This window comes from Suricata suricatta, chromosome 2 (assembly GCF_006229205.1).
Source record: "Suricata suricatta isolate VVHF042 chromosome 2, meerkat_22Aug2017_6uvM2_HiC, whole genome shotgun sequence".
Classification (NCBI taxonomy): domain Eukaryota; kingdom Metazoa; phylum Chordata; class Mammalia; order Carnivora; family Herpestidae; genus Suricata; species Suricata suricatta.
The window spans coordinates 134,395,114-134,418,067 of record NC_043701.1 but is presented as its reverse complement, the minus strand read 5'-3'; the positions used below and the strand labels follow the sequence as shown (position 1 = coordinate 134,418,067).

Below are 22,954 nucleotides of genomic sequence, written 5' to 3'. Positions count from 1 at the left end.
GGGTTTAAATTGTGCGTGCGTGCGCGCGCGTGTGTGTGTGTGTGTGTGTGTGTGTGTGTAGTGTGTGTATCTCATATAACTTCTAAATCCAGAGAGGAGAAAATGAGCATCAAGAACACATTTTCAGAAGAAAAAGCAGGAAAGGAGAAAAAGCATCTCATGGTTCATGAGATTGAGCCCCGGGTCAGGCATTGCACTTACGGTGTGGAGCCTGCTTATGATTCATTCATTCATTCATTCATTCATTCATTCTCTCTCTCCCCCTCCCTCCCCCTGCCTCTCCTCCTCTTGCTCTCTTGTACACTCTCTCTCTCTCAAAATAAACTTAAAAAAGAAAAATGAAAAAGTAGTAGGATCATTGCAAAGTAAAATGGGAAAGATAAATACAAAAGGAGACAACTTCTAAAATGCCAATTTGAGGAGTTCTATGGACCATCTACCCAGCAAAACAAGTGGTGAAAATTATAAACGAAAAACCAACGAAGTATTTGAAGGTTCTAGAAATTGTCCTAAAAGTATGTAGCAAATGAAAGAAATTTATTTATTCAAGAAAATCTACTAAATCTCTGAAAGACCAGCAAAAGTGTGTGACATTTGAACCACAACCTGTTCCCTTCCCGTCTTTCCCCAAGATCAGCATGATGGAAGCTCTACTCTGAATGAGTATAACCAAGAATGTAGGCCTTCCTCTACCCCCAACTTCCGGTTGGGGGCTATAGTTATCTGCCTGGGAGGGCAGTCCACCGGAATTTCTCATACTTCCATCTCTGTTGCCAAAGCTCCATAAAGACCAGAGCCTCTGAGAGGTCTGGGGTTCACTTCTTCCCCTCATTCGTAGGGTAGAGGTTCTACCTCCGCAGACAGGCCAAGAACGCTGGGATCCCACGGCCCTTACCCCAGAGCTTGCTCAGAGGGAAGTTTCCACAAGAGAAGAAGCTGAGAGATCAAGGAGGCGTTTCATTCCAAAAGAAGGGGTCATTGTCTTCACGCTCACCTCAAGGGCGGAGGTTAAGCCCAAAGGAAGAGGCAGACAGAAGAAGAGAGCGTGCTGAAGCTTTTCCCGAAGGAAATGAATTTTTATTTGCAACACAGAGTGGGGGAAGTAGAAGCCTCAGGACAATACAGAAAACAAGAGATTTCTGTGGTAAGCAATTATGAGACTCTACAAGAATAACAAATTAAACCACAGAACAGCTAGAATTTTACCAGGGAGAATAATGGAAAGAGACAACCAAGAAGAGTCCTCTTAGGTTTAGAACAAACCTCAAAGGCTAGCCTCAAAAACCTAACCCTGCAACAAGGCCCAAATCTTACCCTGTCAGCCCGCGGGGGAAATGCCACAAGCACTATTGATAACAATAAAGCAATCAGCTGGCAATTAGTGGAGGCCAACAGTGGCCCTGTGATACCTAAAGAGGAAGACAGCTTAACAGAGAAAACAGGCAGAGACAGCCAAAGAGAGTGCTGCTAAAAGCAGCATCATCTTGGGATAATTCTGTTCATGGCAAACTGTGACCTCTGAAAAACAGCATCAGAAGCTACATACTGAAGAAGAAGTGCCCAAATGGTCCAGCCAAGTCACTAAACAGATGGACAAGCAAACAATGACCTCCAGCTCAGTGAGCGTGTGGGAGCTGGGGGTAGAATCAGTATCCTCAGTCGCCACAATATGTTATTTAAAATGTCCAGTGTTTATGGAGCACCTAGGTGGCTGAGTCGGTAAAGTGTCCAGCTTCGGCTCAAGTCAGGACCTCACAGTTTGTGAGTTCAAGCACTGCATCAGACTCTCTGCTGTCAGCACCCAGTTCAGATCCTCTGCCCCCAACTCTCTGCCCCTTCCAAACTCATGCTCATGCTGTCTGTCCGTCTGTCTCTCTCTCTCTCAAAAAACTAAACAAGCATTAAAAATAAATAAAATGTACAGTGATCAGATGGCCAGCAGACAAATGAAAAGATGATCAACATTACTTATCATTAGGGAAATGCAAATCTAAACTATAAGATACCACCACATACCTGTCAGAATGGCTAAAATCAAAATACAAAAGGAACTACAAATGTTGGCAAGGATGTGGAAAAAGAGAAACCTTCTTTCACTGTTGGTGGGAATACAAACTGGTGCAACTGGTTTGGAAAACAGTATGGGGGTTCATAAAAAATTAAAAGGAGAATTATCATTAACAATTCTTCTACTGGACATTTACACAAAGAATACAAAAACACTAATTTGAAAAGAAATAGGAACCCCTATGTTTACTACAGCATAATTAACAATAGCCAAATTATGGAAGCAACCCAAGTGTCCATCGATAGATGAATGGATAAAGAAGATGTGATATATACACACAACAGAATACTACTCAGCCATTGAAAAGAATGAAATCTTACCATTTGCAACAACATGGATAAATCTAGAGTTAATGCTAAGTGAAATAAGTCAGAGAAAAATAAATGCCATATGATTTCACTCATATGTGGCAATTAAAATATAAGACAAACAAAAAAAGAAAAAAGAGACAAGTAAAAAACCAGACTGTTAAATACAAAGAACAAACTGGTGGTTACTAGAGGGGAGGTGGGTGGGGGGTGGGCAAAATACAAGAAGGGGATTAAAAGTACACTTACCATGATGAGCACTGACTAATGGATAGAATTGTTGAATCACTATATTGTACAACTGAAACTAGTATCACAATGTATGTTTATTATACTGCAATTAAATTTTAAAAATAAACATTAAAATAAAACATCCAGTTTTTGACAAAAAATTATGAGACATGCAAAACAAAACTAAACAGGAAAATAGGACCCATATACAGGGAAAGCAAGCAAGCGATAGAAATTGCTCTTAAAAGAGTTCAGAGGTTGGACATAACAGGCTGACCTCAAAACAACTATTAGAAATTGTTCAAAAAACTAAGGAAACAATGCTTTAAAAAGTATAAGAAACTATGAACATTTCTCATCAAATAGAAAATATCATCAGTAAGATACATGGGGTGCCTTGGTGGCTTACTGAGTCGAGTGTCCAACTCTTGATTTCAGCTCAGGTCATGATCTCAAGGTATATGGGTTTGGGCCCTGCATCAGGCTCTGCACTTAGGAAGTAGAGCCTGCTTGGGATTCTCTCTCCCCCTCCCATGACATGCACTCTCTCTCTCAAAATAAATAAACTTTAAAAAAGAGAAACTATCATTAAGATACAGAAATGATTTTAAGTAATAGAAATCCTGGAATTGTGAAGTATAATAACCAAGAGGAAAATTCATTAGAAAGACTGAACTATAAATATGAACTAGAATTAGCAAAAGAATCCACAAACTTGAACATAATGGATAGAGATCATGCATCCAAAGGACAGCGAGAAAAACAATATACACATACAGTCTCAGAGAAAAGTAGAAAACCATTAAGCACAAAATAAACAAAAACTAAAAGAACTCATGGCTAGCAGGCCTGTGTTACAAGAAATAGTAAAGGATACTATTTAGCCGGAAAGCACATGTCACTAAAAGTAATTCAAATCTGCATGAAAAAAATCAAAGGGCTTCAGTAAAGGTAACAATGTAGTTATAAAATATATTATAAATACATATTTCTTTATTTCTATTGAATAAAATATGTATATAATTGTATTATTGAGATCATGGATGTAATACATTTGACAATAACATAGAGAGAGTGAATAGGAACACATTTGCACAGGAGTAAGGAAATGATACCAAACGGTTACTTGAATTCACAGAAATAAATGAAAACAACAAATGCTAAATAAGAAGGTTTAATATAAGAAACTTTAGAGGTAAGACTAAACTTCAGAAACCTTGTGATTTGATCAAAGTCACTCAAAAAAGGGAGGAGGGCAGATTCAGCACTCAAACACAAATCCTAAATCCTTTACTTTCATCCTTTATAAATTCATCAGAATCTAATATGCCAGAGACAAAAGAGCTGAGAAGAACTGATTTGATACTAAAACCCAGTGTCAAAATAGGTATGTTCATTCTTCTCAGAAGATTTCCAACTAAACTCCTTTCTAAACAAGCAAGAATTCACATGGCGCTATATAATCTCTGGGTCTCTATCCTATCTTTGTCTCAGTTTTCTTCTCTGTAAACTGATCCGCTTGATTATGGGATGGTTATATAAATATATACACACCTCAAAACTCAGTAATTGTACATTTAGGGTTAGTTCACTGTATGATAAATTATATCTCAATAAAGCTGCTATAAAAAGGAATAGAAGACACCATCAAAACCAGGTCCTATAGAGAAGAGTTTCCCCGACAAGAACAATCTTTTCTGCGTCCCACTTTCATATCTACCGGCCTTTAGAAAAGTGCTTAATGAGCATATTTAAACCAGTAGAAATAAAGAGTTGTTAAGACACAGAAGTTCACCTGTTCATTAACTTGGTTTTCAATCCCAACTGATCAATAAGGATTAGAAATACAGGATCGGAAGGCCATGAAGTGACCTACCAATTCTACAGAGAGAGAAGCAGAAGCACTGGGAAATGGAACTATATATAGTCCTAAAAGTTCAGTTTCAATGTCTTAGCTACAAGATTCTGAAATCTCCTAAAAGTATATTTGAAAAAAGCAAATTATTTTTTAAATTATTTAAGGGTAAGATTGAACAGCACTCGAGTTTGAGGAGTCCAAACAGCCCTAACCTGCAGGTTGCTAATTTATAACTATTGAAATATAATTAATAAACCCAGGTCTTCTGCTTCTGGCATATTTGATACCTAGCAACACAGAGAGGTCATCCAAAAAAACTAATATTTGAACTGCAGAAACTGTGGCCAGTCTTGATTTTACTGTATATTAGCAATGCTAACTAATGGTGAAGGCTGGGTTTAATGTACCTAACATCCAAGAAAATCTTGCACATTTCCTACTGAACATAAAAATAAAGAAAAGGGAAAAGACTGACATAAAAGGTACTTTGAGGGGCGCTGGGTGGCTCAGTCGGTTGAGCGTCTGGCTTCAGCTCGGGTCATGATCTCTTGGTTGTGGGTTCGAGCCCTACATCAGGCTCTTTGTTGACAGCTCAGAGCCTGGAGCCTGTCTTCAGATACTGTGTCTCCCTCTCTCTCTGACCCTCCCCTGCTCATGCTGTGTCTCTGTCTCAAAAATAAATAAAACTTTTTTTTTTTTTTAAAAAGTACTTTGAATTTCCAACCTTCTTTTAATTTTTTTCCAATGGATATAAACTTTAGGAAATAAAAAAAGAATAGTTTGTATTATTTTTATTCTAAAAGGTCTGAGGGCTTCTGTAACTCATGGGTGAAAAAAGGGTTTCCTTATTCTTGATGAAGTCATTTGCCTTTAATATTTGCAACAGAAAGCCCTACGGGTTACTAAAATAATCTTTTAAACATAAGACACATCCCAAGAAATAATAACTTTCAAGGAGGAGCTGGCATAAAGCAGAACAAAAGGCTAATAAACTCTTCCTTCCCTCCTACTCATTACCCTCTCCCATCATCTTTTACAGTACCTCTAATGAAACCATTTGCATATTTTGCAACATTATGGATAAAATTGTTTTCATTGTTTTATTTGTACGTGGTTAGATAGTCATATTAACTATACTATGCTATCAACTGCATTCTGAGTTTGGGCAAAACACAGAATTTTCATTAAGACCTTTTTTTTTTTTTCCTATGCCCTAATATCTAATTTTCCCTAAAGGGAAAAGTCATACCCATAGGTTTCATTTTTATCCCATTCTAAAAATTTTTGGTCATTAATGACTCTATCTAATGGCTACTAATCAAAATATCTACACTGAATTTGTGCTATACAGAACTTCAGGAAATTCCCTGAAAAATCCCATTCTCTTCATATAGCCAAGAAATAACTAAATCAACTCAGAACTTCATAGCAATTACATTTCTTAGTTACTCTAAGTAGATTATGCCCCATTTTTCATTTAGAAATATTAAAAATATAACTTGAAATATGTTTAGGAGATTGCAACTACTTAAATTCAAATTATGATTATTCCCTGCTGCATTCTCTTCCTAATGAAAAGGTAGAACTACTGCGCAAACATTTCATGGTCTGGGCAGTGTACGTAGGACCTCTCACCCCAGCCGGTGAACAGAGAATACTTGAGCACAGGTATGTTATGCGACCCGTCAGCTACCACACCAAGCACGGACTTATCTTTCAAAATAACTGAATTCCTAGCTATGCAATAGATTAAATTGCTGCATAACCACAAGGAAAAAATACCATGTCTACATGCATATTTTACTCCCCATCAGCAACCATCTTCCCTCACCCCCTTTTTTTTTGATATCTTGAAGTAACAATTCTTTCTGCGGCCAAGATTATACTGCCCATTAAATTGAATTAATGGACTGTTTGGCAAACCAGAAACTGGCTCAATCACTGCAGCACAACAAAGGAAGAGAAAGTAAACTGGAACAGACTTCTACAATGCCCCGATTCCTTAAATCATTTAGTGGAACTGAAAGCCACAGGGCAGAGAAAGGCAGAATATGTGGCTAGTCAACATTATGTAAATGCGGCGTGGAGGCCAAAGGGAAAAGGCTTGCTCTTTAGAAAAATCTAACAGTTCAACCTAAAGTCTTTGCTTTCTTACTAATAGTAAATGGCTACTTTTAGAGATGGAAATTAAGAATTTAGGTTAACTCACTCTAAGGTGGCTCTTCTCCTTTTGTGTGTGGGAGGGTAGGGGGATTTATTATTACCTTACATCTCTCAAACCTTTCTTTCCATATTCTTCTGATTCTATGACTCAGTCACCTAAGCCAAAACTTTATCAACTGAATTTTACATAAAGACACCTGAACAAAAGTAACCACCTTTTCGATGTCTCTTTACCTCCAGTCTTTCTCTCATGACAGCTGAAAATGATCTAAAGTAAAATCTGCTCATGTGACTCCTCAGTTTTAAATCCTTCAATGTCATGCCACTGCCTGTAGGATAAACCCAAACTCTGAAGACAGTATGCAAAAACCATAATCAAATCTTTCCCCCCATCCCACCATCTCATACTACACCTTAAGCTAACTTATAGTTCCCTAAAAAATAATAAGCCATGCTATTTAACACTTCTATAGACACTCATACAGCTCCTCTAACTCAAACGCTTTTCTCTTACTCATCTTGATACCCATCCAGCAGCCACCTCTCAATATTCCTCCTCCAGCCAATTCCAGACCCAGGGGATCTCCTCTGGAAGCTTTTCCTAGACTCCTAAACTGCTTTAGGTGCCCAGCTTGTGTTCTTCCATAGATCCTTGGTGTGGTAGGCAAATTAATGGCCCCCAAATAAGTCAATGCTTCAATCCTCAAAAATCCATGTATATGTTACCTTATATGCAAACCTTATAGATGCAGGTAAGGACTTTGAGATTTGGATTTAAAATCATCATCCAGGATTATCCAGGTAGGCCAATCTAATCACAGGAGTCCTTAAAATCAGAAAACCTTTTCTAGCTTCAAAGACCCAGAGAGATAACAATGAAAGAAGAACTGGACCCACTGTTGTTGGCTTTGAAGATAGAAGAAGGTGGTATGAGTCCACTTCATATTGGTGGCCTCTAGAAATTAGAAAAAGCAGAGAAACAAAGCGTCTTGTAAAGTGTCCTGCAAGGAACACAGCCAGCCCTGCTGACACCCTGATTTTAGCCCAGTGAGGTCCATGTCAGACTCCTGACCGACAGAACTAGAAGATAATAAGTTTGTGTAACTTTAAGCCACCAACTTTATGGTGATTTGTTATGGCAGCAATAAAAACTAATACATTAGGCCACCGTTTTTATGATGCTATACTATTACTGTCTGTGTCTACAAGAGGATGGGAGCCCGATCTTACTCAAAATTGTTTTCTCCAATCCCTAGCACAACTGTTGTCTATAGGGATGTTCAACAGTATTTTAGAACTGATACATGTTCATAATTTAATTCTGAAGATGCTTATTACTATAATTAAAACACTTTTCTTCAATTCAGAATCTTAATTGGCAATATGAACTGCTTTTATTCATTATTAGTCATTCGAGGCACAGAGATCTATTAATACAAGTTTACTTATGACTTTCTCCTTTCATTAACAGGACAAGTGCTCACTATGATAGAGTCTTCCTATGGAACTTGCATGTTTATAGCTTTGTTACCAATTTTCCTGCTTCATATCTGATACCATATTTTTAAAAATTCATATACATTGCCATCTGGAACCTGTTTTTAGTTCCATTAATTCCAAGATTCATTAAGAAGTATTTTACGTATTCACAGTGCCTTTAACAGTCTCTTGAGTAGCTGACAAAAAACTTAGTACTGAAAGTTCATCTCTTAAATCAAGGATTTAGAAATATTCAGAACCTACAAAGTCCATTTCACAACCCTATAAAATTGACATTATTTCCTCCTCCTCAGCAGCATGCTCAATACTATAGTTTACAGTATCAGCTGATAGTTTTGAGGGCATAATACATGCCCATCTCTGTGGTATTCTTAATCTTTACAAAGACCCTACAAAGGTGATTCTACCTATTACCCTTATTGGAACGGCAGTACGGTTTCAGTGTCTTGCCTGAGATTAATTACACAGTTGAAAAGCAGCAGAGATGGGAATTCAACTCCAAAGTCAATTAAAGAGTAAAAATAAGTAAATTCCTTACATCAACACTTATATAGCTTATTCTACTATTCAAAAATGGAATTTGGGAGAAGTTAACCTTCACATCTGACCAAGAGCTTTTGGACTGACGAGTACCCATGAAGGTATGGCAGTGGCTATCATAAAATACCAAAAAGTACCCATCATGTGACAAGGTGAGATGAAGAAGTCTGGCCATGAGATAAATTCATTTTCTTTGTGGCTTAAAATACCTTTTCTAAGATGAAGATAAGACTGTAAGTCATATCGTCCCTGTGCATCTTTCCTAGCAACTGATACTTCCACTCTTCAGGAGGCAAAAAGTAGAAAGATTCTAAATTTCAGGCTCACTCTGTGGGTTTTTTTTTTAATTTTTAATGTTTTATTTATTTTTGAGAGAGAGAGAGAGAACAAGTGAGGGGTAGAGAGAGAGAAGGAGACACAGAATCCGAAGCAGGCTCTCAGAGCCTGATGCAGGGCTCCAACTCAAAAACTGTGAGATCATGACGGGAGTGGAAGTTGGACACTTAACCAACCGAGCCACCCAGGTGCCCCTCATTCTGTGGTTTAAGATTGGTTCCATATGCAATTCAAACCTCCCACTCAACATTTTCTGATGCCTCTCATTACTAATTCTCACTACTCATTACCAGACTACAAAACATCTTCACTTCACTAATCAGTGAACCACTAATCACTTCATTTCCACAATCTCAAGTCACCTAACTCTCTGGTCCTTAGTCCTCACATCCAAAACACAAGAAAGTTAGATTAGAGGAAGTCTAAATCTTTTCTTAATTCTAATATTCTAAGATGACATTAACCTCTGCATTCTGTCTGGCATTCTACTGAGCTCAGTACAGCTAGGAGAAACCTAGAAGGAATTAAGACATAATTAAAAAGCTTCAGAGGGACGATGTTTCAATCTCAATGCTGTCGTGAACTCTATGGCATTGGGCAAATCTTAGTTCCTTTGTCTATAAAATAAGGAAAAAATACCACCTATGGTTATTTTGAGAATTAAATTTTTAAATACTTTTTAAAAATATTTACTTACTTATTTTGAGAGGGAGAGAGAGAGCCCCCAACAAGGGAGGAGCAAAGAAAGAAGAAGAGAGAATCCCAAGCAGACTGCACTATCAATGCAGAGCCCTATGCAGGGCTCAATTTCATGACCACAAGATTAAAACCTGACACCCAGGTGTTCCTTTAAATACTTTTTTTAAAATGCACCTAAAATAATGCCTGGTGCTGAGTAACTGCTTACTAAATATTCTTTTCTCTTTAAGTGTGACTTGTAAGTATTATAACCAGGTTCTTCAAAGGAGCCATTTCTTGAAACAGAATTTAAAAGTTTTGTAGGATTTAAAGATAATGTAGTACCAAGAGCATCTTAATCTATTTGGGCTGCCATAACAAAATATCATATGGGTTGGTGGGTGGCAGTATGGCTCAGTTGGTTAAGCATCTGACTCTTGATTTCAGCTCAGGTCATTATCTCATGGTGCTGATGGAGGGCCCATACCAAGGCACTGGAGGTGGAGCCTGTTTAAGATTCTCTCTCTCCCTCTGCCCCTTGCCTGCTTATGTAAACAAGTGCACACGTGCTCTCTCTTATTCTCATCTCTCTCTCAAAAAAATACCATAGACTATGTGGCTTAAACAAAAAAATTTATTTTCTCACAGTTCCGGAGGCTACAAGTCTCAGATGATGGTCTGAGGGTTGGTTTCTTGCGAAAGCTCTCTTCCTGGCTTACGTACAGAGACCTGCCTTCTCACTGTGACTTCTAGAATTCCTTCTACTTCCAGTCCTGCTGGATTAGGGCTCCACCTTGATGACCTCACATGATCTTTATTACCTCCCCACAGGTCCTACCTCCAAATATAGTCACATTGGAAATTAGCACTTTAACATGTGAACTTTTTTCTAAGTTTATTTATTGGTTGGGGTTGGGTTGAGAGGGAAGGGGAGAGAGAGAGAGAATCCCTAGCAGGCTTCCCACTGTCAGAGAGAAGCCCTAGGCAGGGCTTGAACTCATGAACCACGAGACCATGACCTGAGCTGAAATCAAGAGTCAGATGCTTAACCAAATGAGCCAACTGGGCACCCCTCAACATATGATTTTGGGAGGACTCAAACATCAGTCCATAACAAAGAGTATTCCTTTATTTTTGTACTGAAAGTTTTTTATTTTAAAGCAAAGCTTATAGACCTCATTCCAAGTCTCTAAGATAAATAGAAGTACTGTGATCCTACAGGGATACTGAGGAATAGACATGGAGAGATTATAATCTTAATCTTAACGACACAACTGAATAGAGGCAGAGTTACAAACAGAATTTGAATATTTTAACTTTAAAGCTCATTCCATTAAATAATAGTGCATTTTTGAAACTTCTACTTCTAAATGGATTATCATTGTTCTCTCTCACATTACTTCTTAAATCTGCCTTAGAATTCTGTTTTGAAGGGGCACCTGGATGGTTTAGTCAGTTAAGCATCTGACTCTTGATCTCAGTTCAGGTCATGACCTCACAGTTCATGAGTTCAGGCCCCACATCTGGCTCTGCACTGACAGCGTAGAGCCTATTTGAGATTCTGTCTCCCCTTCTCTTCTCCTCACCTGCTTGTGCTCATTCTCTTTCTCAAAATAAATATGTCAACTTTAAAAAAAGAAAGAAAGAAAAGGAAACATTGTTTCCAAACAGTTTCCAAAAGAAAATTTAAATAATATTAAAGAATGTGGAGATTTTTTTTAATGACTTAAGTTCTCAAAGCCAAAGAAATAGATTAAATAGAGCCATAAAAACCAAGGTTTAATAAGCTTTATGATTTTGTGATTTCTACTTTTAGGGAAAGCCAAGAAACTGACACATTCAGCAGAGTCACCGGCTTATTTCTTGACCAACACTCATCAGTGACGCTCATCCACCCACAGACAAGCTGGAGTTAGATAATTATTTCCAGTCACTGAAAGTTGCCTATTCTTGCTTTCAGAAAGGAGAAACAGATCACTTGAACAATTATATTTCATGTTCTCTGGGTGGCAGAGATGGTAGCCAGCATCTCTTTGGGTCACAAATACTAGTATACGACTGTATCTGCGGACATGACACAGCAAGAGGGCTGCTTCAGAGAACATTCTCATGGGGTGGGGGTCAGAACTCTTCCGTGGGGCGAACCACAGGCTTATATGTAGTAGGTATTGCTCCTCAGACCACTTTGGCTAGGCATTAAATTCTTTTCCTCTTTTTAGAGATTAAAAAAATGTAAAACAAGGTGATGTTATTTCAATTTTTATCCTTTAGCACTGACGTGCAGGCTAGCACCTTCTAGAAAAAGTGAGAAACTTCCTGTTCAAAAATAGAAATTTTTACGGGACTTTCTGTACTTTTGGTAGAGAAGGAGGGAGAGAGAGATCACGTTGTACTTGTCCTTACCTAACCAAATTAAATCTTCTATTTAAATATATTTAATATTCTATTTTTTCTTTCCTTTTTTTTCTGAAACAATGTTTGTATTCACTGTGCAAAAATGTTGTACCTCTCTGTTTCTTTAGTTCCAACTAAAGAAGGGGGTGGTGAAGGTGGTGGTAGTGACTTTCTGTTGCTAATCTCTAGATTACCCATCATCTCTTATTTGGCTCACAGCCCCTTCACTGCCTGTGCTACAATTTTCCTGCATTAAATTTCTTCTGTTGTAAATAACTGAGAGCATTTCCATTTTCCTAGTGAGATTCTGACGGATAAAACCACTATACAATGCCAATTTTGTCATCTACTGTTTTTTTAAAAGCTAATTAGCTTTTTCACATACTTATGTGCTTTCATATGCGTCCTCAAGTAGAAATCTTAATCTTGAAGGCATGGACTCTGAGATCCTAACTGTGACTTCTCCGGGCACACACTGAAATGAGGATGGGGAGTGCAGAAAGGAGAAAAAAGTGGACATGGAAAGTCAGTGAACAAAATGGGGAAGCAAAAGCTACTCCGGTAATATGCTAGCTATGACAAAGTAATGTCAGGCAAGGAGTGTGTCAGATTGAGATGTTCTTTGAATATAGCAAAAAGTATTATTAAAAACATGTCAGCACATGTACAATGAATGCAACAAGCAATGATAATGCTATTACAGCCTCTAAGAATCAAGATTCCCAAGTGAATTATGCAATTTCTTTAGAGGCTTCCCAAACTGGCTAATAATCCAAAATACATTTTTTATGTATGAGTAATTGTTAGTGGTAGTAACTTAAGGCAATCTACTGAAAATGCAATTCTTAAATACTAGCAGTCCAAAGATAGACTGGCATCACAACACAGTATAAACGTTATTTAAGGGGGGGAAAGGAGAGTACTAGATGGCTTGTGCACACCTCGTTCAGGAAATGGTTTCAATTGGGCTAAAGTAATACTTTGATACAATCTTTGAAAATCCCCATCTGGCAAGAAAAAGCCCCAAGAAACCATATTTAGATAATCATTTATGTTTCAGCAAATCAAATTGCTTTGGCTTATAGGCATAAACCCATAATGATAGAATACTAATAACAATAACAACAGCAACTAGCAATCAAAAAGTAGTTACTAGATTTATGTTCTGGGCACTTTTCTAAGTGCTTTACATACTTACCTCATCTAGTAATTCTGACAACTCATTGGGAAAGGAACTATTATTTCCTACTCCACCTCCAATATTACAGACTAGGCTTAAAGACAGTAAGTAAGTTGCCTGAGTTCACACCGCTAGTAAGTAACAGCTGGAATTTGGTCTCAGGCAGTCTGATTCCATAGTCCATGCTCTTAATTATATTGTATTCTCTCTCTAACTTGGTAAAAGTCATATAGGGAACTAGGTGGTGAAACCAGGAATTCAAAACAAGTCTTGAGCTACATTTAACCAAAAACACATTTAGTTATGAGACATGCGAGGTTGTAACTCTTTAGCTTTCCCCACTTTGAAGCCCTCAGCAGTCTTTACCATCACCAGCAAACAATGCCTGTGAAACTAGGCAATGGGCATAGCACAATAGGGGACCCCAGTGCCATTTGTAAATCAAATGTTACATTAAAAAAAAAAGCAAATTATTTGTGGTCAGAAAAATCATAGGTTGAAGCTATAACGTTGTCATTAATTGGCAGTATGCTACTAAATAGAGTACAGGCTCTGCTGTCAAACAGACCTTGATTGAAATCCCAGCTTTGAGACCACTGTGTAAGGCGACAGAGTTTATATACAGCATAAGGGCACCTAGCCAGGCAAGCAAATTGGGGCTGAAATTCTGCCTATGTTCAGCTGCTCACCGAGCCATCCATGCTAGAATGGGGGCTGTGTGTGCTGGAAGAAGTGGCACCTAGCAGGAGCCTCCAAGCTCTAACCTAGGGTCGTGTGGCAGCCCAGAACTGTCAATTATTTAACTGGTTCACCACAGAGAGCACTGTTTTCTATTTGAAACAAAGGTTTCTCAAAAACTAGGGGTGACTTGCCTACTCTAATACCAGCTACGTAACCTTGGGCAAATTACTTAATCACCCTAAACCTCAGTTTCTACATATGGAAAAAGTATTTGAAAATAGTTCTCGCTTCATGGTGCTGTTCTAAGGATTATGTAAAATGATACAAGTCAAGTGTTTAGTATAGTATAGTGCCAGGTACTTAATAAGTGCTCAGTAAACCATAACCAATAAATTATAACCACATGTAACACAACCTGGGCCTCCCACCCTTCATCAGTTAAAAAGAATACTATCTATCCCACAAGACATTTCCCATGAATGTTGAATTGTGATGCGAAAGCATTTTATAAACTATTTCATGTTTATTTATAATTGTTATATAAAGAATTAGCAAATATAAAAAGTACCCAGCACTTCGTAAATGCATGACAAATGTTAAATGGTATTGTTGCTGTTAGTACTGACAACTTATTTAAATTTTTTACATCATACTTTTACATTTAGGTATTTCTTATTCTAGGGAGGATAATCAAGTTCATACATCTGTTTGAATTGTGAGAGGAAAATTATCTCATTAGAGAGATCTGTAAACAATACAAATCTAAGGACTCTAAGACTAAGTAGTATTTAACACTCCCCAGGCCCCTGCCAAATCATCCTATAATTGATCAGGTTTGAACTAACTTCAAAAAAAAAAGGAAAAGAAAAAAGGGAAGGGGCACCTGGGTGGCTCAGTTAGTTAAGTGTCTGACTTCAATTTAGGTCATGATCTCGCAGTTCGTGAGTTCGAGCCCATGGCGGGCTCTGTGCTGACGGCTAGTTCAGAGCCTGGAGCCTCCTACAGACACTCTGTCTCTGTCCCTCTCTCTCTTTCTCTCTCTCTCTCTGTCCCACACTCACTTGTATTATACTTCTCTCTCAAAAATAAATAACATTAAAAAAATTGTTTTTAAGGAAAAATAGGGGCACCTGGTGGCTCAGTCAGTTAAACATCCGACTTCAGCTCAGGTCATGATCTCATGGTTTGTGAGTTTGATCCTTGCATCAGGCTCTGTGCTGACCCTCCCCTGCTTGTACTGTCTCTCTCTCAAAAGTAAAAAAATAAAAATAAAAAATTTTTAAAAAAAGGAAAAGAAAAATCATGTCAGAGACACTAAATCTTCTTGCTTAAAATTAGAGCTTCTCAAAAGAAGAGGCTATTTATATCCACACGACACATATAAACCATTTACACACAGTGGTATAACTGTAGTTTCTCTGGACTTAGAAACAGCATTTCTCAGAAACTGCCTGTTGATTCTGCTCAAACACAAAATAAATATTTGACCCTGCTCCCCTAAGAAAAAAGTGCCTTCCACCCATACTGCAATGTTTGGGACATTTAAAGTTTCTATTACCATAAGTTCCGAGTTTATAGTCTCACAGCAGCTATAGTTCAGCTAAAAGGAACATACATAGGTCTGCAAACTAGAGGATTTAACAGGCCTACAACAGATTGATGCTTCCTGTGACCCATGCCTCAGGCAACACCCAAAATAAAACGAAGACCTAAGGCTGCTATTCAGACCTTATATTTGCTTCATGTCTGTATTCCCAATGTGCTTACAAGCTTTGTTGTTTTTTTACTGTTCATAGTTATTACCACCACCAGAGTGCTAGCAACACATCTGCTGATACAGTACTAAGGGAAGAAAAGAATGCTTTTTCAACGTTCTTAATGCTTGCAAATTTTAGCACTCCAGATAAAGCACATTCTAGATTTACTGTATTTTTCTCTCCATCAGGATCTCTTGATGAGATGGACAAGAAGCAGCTCTGGACTCAAATCTGAATCAGTCATTAAGTAACGTTATGTCCTCGGCACATCATTTAACCTCTGCAGGTCTTCTCGGAGATAATGTATGAAAGAGATTTTTAAAATTATAAAGTGAGTGGGGCGCCTGGGTGGCTCAGTTGGCTAAGCGTCAGACTTCGGCTCAGGTCATGATCTCACAGTTCATGGGTTTGAACCCCACACAGGGCTCTGTGTTGACAGCTCAGACCCTGGAGCCTGCTTCGGATTCTGTGTCTCTGTCTCTCTCTGCCCCTTCCCCACTCATGCTCTGTCTCTGTCTCCCAAAAACAAATAAAAACATTTAAAATTTTTTAAATTAAAATTATAAAGTGATATACATATGGAAGTAATTATTTCTGCCAACAGTATGTCAAACAAACAGATATAAAAACTCTGCTTTCATTATTCCAATGCACTATAAAGGAAAAGTTATGATAGTGCTTTTTGAGAATAGAAGCATTCCATAAATGTGACTTATCAATTATATCACCTTTAATTTTTTATAATCATATTATAGTACCCACTAGAGGTATTATACCAGATGGCTCAATCAAAAGGTAACCATAACTTGGAAACTCCTAGAAGCATAAGTATTGACACTGGAGATAATCAGCTTCATCACTAATTTTACCTGTTCAGCAATACATGCTTTCTTTTCTGGGAGCATTTTACGCAGCCATATGCTACTTCTACAAAGGTAGTAAAAGAAGAGCCTCAAGTTTGCCTATCCTGCCCTCTCTCATGGGTGCAAAGGAGAAGCAATATTACCTCCATTTAATAAAGGAGAAATGTCTGGGTGGATCATCAAACCATACGAAATAAAAAATGAAACCAGAATTAGAGCAGAAAATAGGCTAAGTTCATTGTTGTGTTTTTTTTCCTCCCTAGAATGCGCTGCTTTCCTTGGGGCAGGACAAACCTCCAAAATGGAAAAAAGAAAACTTCACTGTCCTTTCTCTCTCAGGCTTCTTTACCCGCCTCTGAGGTACTTGCACAACAGAGTCCAAGAAGCAAAAACTTTGTCCCATAAGGCATTGCAAGGGATGAACTTCATGAATCTTGTTTTCTACTTGGCAGCCCTACAAACTATATATAAACTGAGCTCCATTAAGATCAAGGCCAGACTCATGTGACTCAAGCTGCTCCATTTGGGAAGGAAACCCTGGACATCTGGTAAAATAATCTGCCAAAGACACGGCTCCTTTCATCATGAACAGGCAGATGAACGTGATTGCCAACTGTCAAGAGTGATACTGAACGACTATTGCTAATGTGCACTTACCTCATTTACAGAGGAATTATTTTATTTATTTAATGTGCATTATTACTAACCTACAACATCTCTAGTCCAGAGTACATCTCACACACATAAAGCATGGCCACTAAGAAACAAAACCACCACTTCAACTGGCTTTAAAAGCCAAGTAGGAAAAAGCCAGAAACACAAGGTAGTTAAAGAATTATACAAGTGACCCTTGAATAATGGAGGTGTTGTGGGTGCTGACCCCTGCACAACTGAATATCCATATATAACAAGTGATTCCCCAAAAACTTAACGACTAACATGCTACTTTGACCAAAAGCCTTATCAATAACATAAACAGTTGGTTAACACATATATATATTATATACCGTTTTCTTATAATAAAGCTAGAGAAAAGAATTAGAAAAGAGAGATAACATTTACATAATGTACTGTAAAAAATCCACATATAGGTGGACCCATGTAGTTCAAACCCATGTTGTTCAAAAGTCAATTGTATTTCCCAAGTTAAATATTTTCATGCTATGGAGTATACAAACATGTTGTCACTAGCACAGTATTTTGCTAGCAATGTATGGCAACACTGATAAGACATACCACAAGCTAAAAATGGCTGCTTATCTAGACATGAGGTCTACAGATGAAGTAAATGCTGATTTGGTTTTAAAATACTAAATATGTTTTAGCTGCTGACATGCAGCACCAATCTTAATTTATACAGAGAACATATTGACTCCATAAAATATAACAAAACAGCATACAAAGTTTCAGAAGGAAGAAAATGAGGAATGATTTTTTTATAATAGTTTATTGTCAAATTGGTTTCCATATAGGAACGAGGTTTTTTTTTTTTAACTAGATGTGTGTAAGTTGAGACACAGAGGTTTTGACACAGAGGTTATTACTGAAGACTTTTCCACCTGACAGATCTTCGCTCCTGTGGCCATAATTTGATATGAAATGTATTTTAAAACCATTTAAAGTCAAACTGACAATTTGAAACTCACTGAGGTATAGTTTATTCACATGAATTTTCTTACACAGTCTCTCTTCCACGAAAATTGTGTTTGGGTTTCTGAGGAGCTGGCTGACCTTCATGGTTCATGGTTGATCACTGTTCCTCATCTGGGATTATTCTTCTGTGTCGATTTCCCTTTCCTGACACAGAACTATTTTGGATTCCTGAACTCAATACCTACGTGTGTGTGAAGGTGTTTTCCAGCCCACCAATAAGCAATTCTTGGAAAGCAGCAGAGTATCCAAGAATCCAACTCAATTCAGACACTATCTCCCTGGAGACAGTGTCAGAAACTCAGGAACACCCAGATGGCAGAGATGTGTAGGGCAAGGTATGTGGGAAGGGGCACAGAGCTTCCGTGCTCTCTCCAGGCACGCCATTCTTCCCACATCTCCACATGTTCACCAACCCAGAAGGCTCTGGGCAATGATGATTTTTGAAGCAGGATATCTAAAAAAATAAACCCTTGATTTCATATCAGAGGCCCCTGAAAGTTTGTGATCAAGGACAAATATTTAAAACAGTACAATTATATATAAAACACTTAAAATTGGTCCTAAGAGCAGATTTTTTAAAATGTTTGTTTGTTTATTTTGAGAGGGGGGAGGGGCAGAGCAAAAGGGAAACATAATCCCAAGTAGGCTCGGCACTGACAATGAGATCATGACCACCCGGAAGCCCCAAGAGCTGATTTTAAATTTAAATAGAAAAATGGATTAAAGAAATAATGGGCAACTTATAGTAGGAGAAACATGGATAGCTAATATATTTTTTAAATGCTCCGTCTCACTCATAATCAGAAAAATAATTTCAAAGACTAGGGGATTCCATTTGATACCCATTACATACATAAAAAATAAAAAGCTTGACAACACCAAGTGTTGAAAAAGATATAGAGCAATGTAAACTCTTATACACTGCTGATGAAAAAGTAAGCTGCTTATGACCACATTGGGCAGCATCTGTTAAGAAATATATGCAAATCCTATACCCTAGCAATCCTGCTGGTAGGCAAATACCACAGAGAAAGGTGGGCCGAGTACCCAGAATGTTCACAGCTGCATTTTTATTAGGGAAAAAAAAATCCTAGAGGGGCACCTGGGTGGCTCAGTTGGTTGAGTGTCTGACTCTTGATTTTTGACCCAGGTCATGATCCCAAGGTTGTGGGTTCGAGCCTCATGTCTGGCTTTGTGCTGAATGTGGAGCCTGTTTGAGATTCTCTCTCTCCCCTTCTCTTTCTCTTTCTCTCTCTCACTCCCCACCCCTACACTCTCTCTTTAAAACAAAACAAAACAAAACAAAACAAAACAAAAATCCACCCTGGAAATCTCCTGCCTATCAACTGGAGAATAGAAAACAAGTGTTCAAACACTGCTGAATGAATGACACCAAGGAATCAACACAGTGTTCTCAAAGGAGGTCAGAGCCTCAGCAATCTGTGGGGATAAAACCACCATGTCATCAGAAAGAAGACAAAGAATATGATGCAGAAAAAAAAATTCGAAAAAGTAGTCACTGAAAACTTACCAATTTTGGTGAAAGACAAATCGTGGTACATTCACACAGTGGAAAATTATTCAGCAATAAAAAGGAACAAACACTGATACATGGAACAACATGGGCGTATCTCAAAGGCATTATGCTGAGTGAAAGAAGCTGATCTCCAAATGTTACTATTTGGTTCCACTTATATGCTAATCTGCAAAAGCAAGAGCATAAGAAAGAGAACAGATGGAAGGTTGCCAGGGGTTGTGGGTGAGAGGCAGGTTTGAGTCCAGTCCAGTGGACAGCTCAGGAGAATTTTAGAGCTGGTGGAACTATTCTGTATCCTGATTGCTAACGCCTACACCTACACATGCATTAAAATTCACATAAATGCGCGTGTAAAAAAAAAGCCAATTTTATTATATATACTAAAAAAAGAAAAGTCTAGGGGAAAAGTCAGTATTCCTCCAAAGTCACGTATATCCAAGATACATGGCATCCCATATCCCATGCCTTTTACACAGAATGTAAAAAGTACTATAGTATCTCCCTCAAAGATGGCTAACAAAAAATCTAAATAAAAAGCACTGAACAATAAAAATCAAATATGTAATCAATGGTTGCAGCATAATTTTATCAGGAATAAAGTGTTTAGTTATTCTTTGGTTTTCTGTTTTGCTTGCAAGATTTTACAGTAATCTTTATACCTAACATGGGGCTCAAACTCACAACCCTGAGGTCAAGAGTCACATGCTCCACAGAATGAACCAGCCAGGCACCCCCAATGCTCAGTGGTTTGTTGTTTTGTGTTTTTTTATATTGTTTTTAAGGAATTAACCTAGAATTTAAAGACAATAACTTTGCACAGTTAAAAGGCAACATTCTTCTGCCACATTTCATGCCTGCATACCATTTTTGTAGAGGTTGGGAGATACAGCCAGTCTATTAAATTAAAACTTTTCACCTTTTCCTTCTCATTCCACCTCTGAAGCTCAGTGTGCCCTAAATAAAAAGTTGTCTCAGCCCTGAGATGAAGGAGATGTCACCAACAGATCAGGCCCTTAAAAGTGATAACTTCCACAAACACACCTACCATAGCCTATCAGGATTGCCAGAATAGAAGATAGCAAAGCTTCAACAAAGCCTTTTAACTTGGGTGGCCATGTGTCCCAATCTGCTTGGGACAGCACTGGTTTAACACATGCTGTCCCAACATAATTATTAACAGCACTCTCTCTCACTCTAGCGGTGCTGCGGTTTAGACAATAAATTATACAGCCACCCTACCCTTATCCTGTTTCCGTTAAGGAACCTTATCCATAATCCCTACCTACCACCAAGATCTAGGAAGCACTAATACTAGGTTAAAAAAAAAAAAAAAAAGACTCGGGAAAAATGAATTTGATTAACCTAATGTGTTTGTGTTGCATTTACTTGTTTTGTCAATTACAGCTAATAAAATTCTCTTCTCTGGATTGTATGATTGTATAAAAATAACCCCAAATTCTAATTATTCCATATCCTAGTATCTTAGAAGAAACTCCATCAGTCACATTGAACAACAACAAATCGCCCATTTAAAATCTCTACCGTGTGCTCCCTATCACAGCACATATATTAAATATTGGAATAATACAGAGAGTAGCATGGCCCCTGCACAAGGATGACGCCTAAAATCTCTACCCACATCTCCATTCTCATTTTAAAGCTACTAAATAGTGTGGAAAGGCTTGTGCTTTGTATTCTAATTTAGGATGCTGTTTGCCAAATTCTAAGGAATTATATAATATGCTGTATCTCCATATGGAAAGTCTGTCTCTGCTTCCTTGATGTGATAACATTGTCAGAAAAAGAAAAGGTTTCAAATTATAATTCTTTCTTAAGACTGTAACAATGTGGACCAGATATCTTTCTTTTATAGTCTATCTAAAACAATGAACTTACTTCCTCAGGGAATGAACTGCCTAAACTCCTTGTATCTCTTTGTCATCCACCCATTGGGCAGTTCATTGAACAAGAAAAAGTTAACACTTTTGCTATCATTCCTGGCAATAAATCGGATGGAAGAAAGAAAATAAAATGATAGACCTACACTGTGCATTATAACAGCCACTAGCCTCATGTTCCCTGATCACTTGAAATGTGTTTTATCCTAATTGAGATGTGTAGCAAGATTTTTAAAACTTAGTACAACAACAAAATAATGTAAAATAATTAAATAATTTTTATATTGAGTACCTGCGGAAATAATAGTTTTGATATTTTATATTAAAATATATTATATAGGGGCTCCTGAGTAGCTCAGTTGGTTAAGCATCCGACTCTTTTTTTTTTAATGTTTTATTTATTTTTGATACAGAGAGAGAGCATGAGAGGGGGAGAGGGGGAGAGGCAGAGAGAGGAGGAGATACAGAACCAGAAACAGGCTCCAGGCTCTGAGCTAGCTGTCAGCACAGAGCCCGATGCAGGGCTCGAACCCACGAACGTGAGATCTGACCTGAGCCGAAGTTGGAGGTTTAACCGACTGAGCCACCCAGGCGCCCCAGCAGCTGACTCTTGATCTCAGCTCGGTAACAATCTTCACAGTTTGTAAGATCGAACCCCAGATCAGGCTCTGTGCTGACAGTACTGAGTCTGCTTGGGATTCCCTCTCTCCCTCTCTCTCTGTCCCTTACCTGCTCATATGCATTCTCTCTCTCTCTCTCAAAATAAATAAATAAACATTAAAAATAGTAATAAAAATAAAATATACAAATTTGCTGGTTTCTTTTTACTTTTTTAATGTGGCTACTACTATAAAGTTTTAAATTACATAGATGGCTGCATTATTTTTCCATTGAACAGTTAGTTATACAATTAACTATGTTTTGATGCATTTCCATAATAATTTTCATAATAACAACAGCAGGCATAATACTGACTTAGTTATAAAGGCTTTTCAACTGCACCACAGGTGTCAAAGTGACAAAATTATCTGTAATGAGAACAGTCCTTTTCACAATACAGTAATTAGCACTATATTATCCTTAATAGATTTTAAAAAGAAATAAAAATCAAAGCAAAACTCAGAATATTTTTAACATGCAATGCTCCTCACTTTTTTGTTTTAAGAGGTATTCTTGGGGCACCTGGGTGGCTCAGTTGGTTAAGTATCCGACTGTGGCTCAGGTCATGATCTCACAGTTCGTGGGTTCAAGCCCTGCATAAGGCTCTGTGCTGTGTGCCTGAGCCTGGAGCCTGTTTCAGATTCTGTGT

General features: G+C 37.9%; 1 protein-coding gene and 1 non-coding gene across 3 annotated transcripts in view; one reads left to right on the top strand and one right to left on the bottom strand.

The window, feature by feature from the left end:
• Nucleotides 1–22,954, bottom strand: part of MCU (mitochondrial calcium uniporter) — a 179,348-nt gene that overhangs the window by 119,107 nt on the left and 37,287 nt on the right. The gene's annotated exons all lie outside the window — the stretch shown is intronic.
• On the top strand, nt 21,293–21,397 carry LOC115286142. Its single transcript, XR_003905898.1, has one exon. It is a non-coding gene; the product is annotated as a U6 spliceosomal RNA (small nuclear RNA).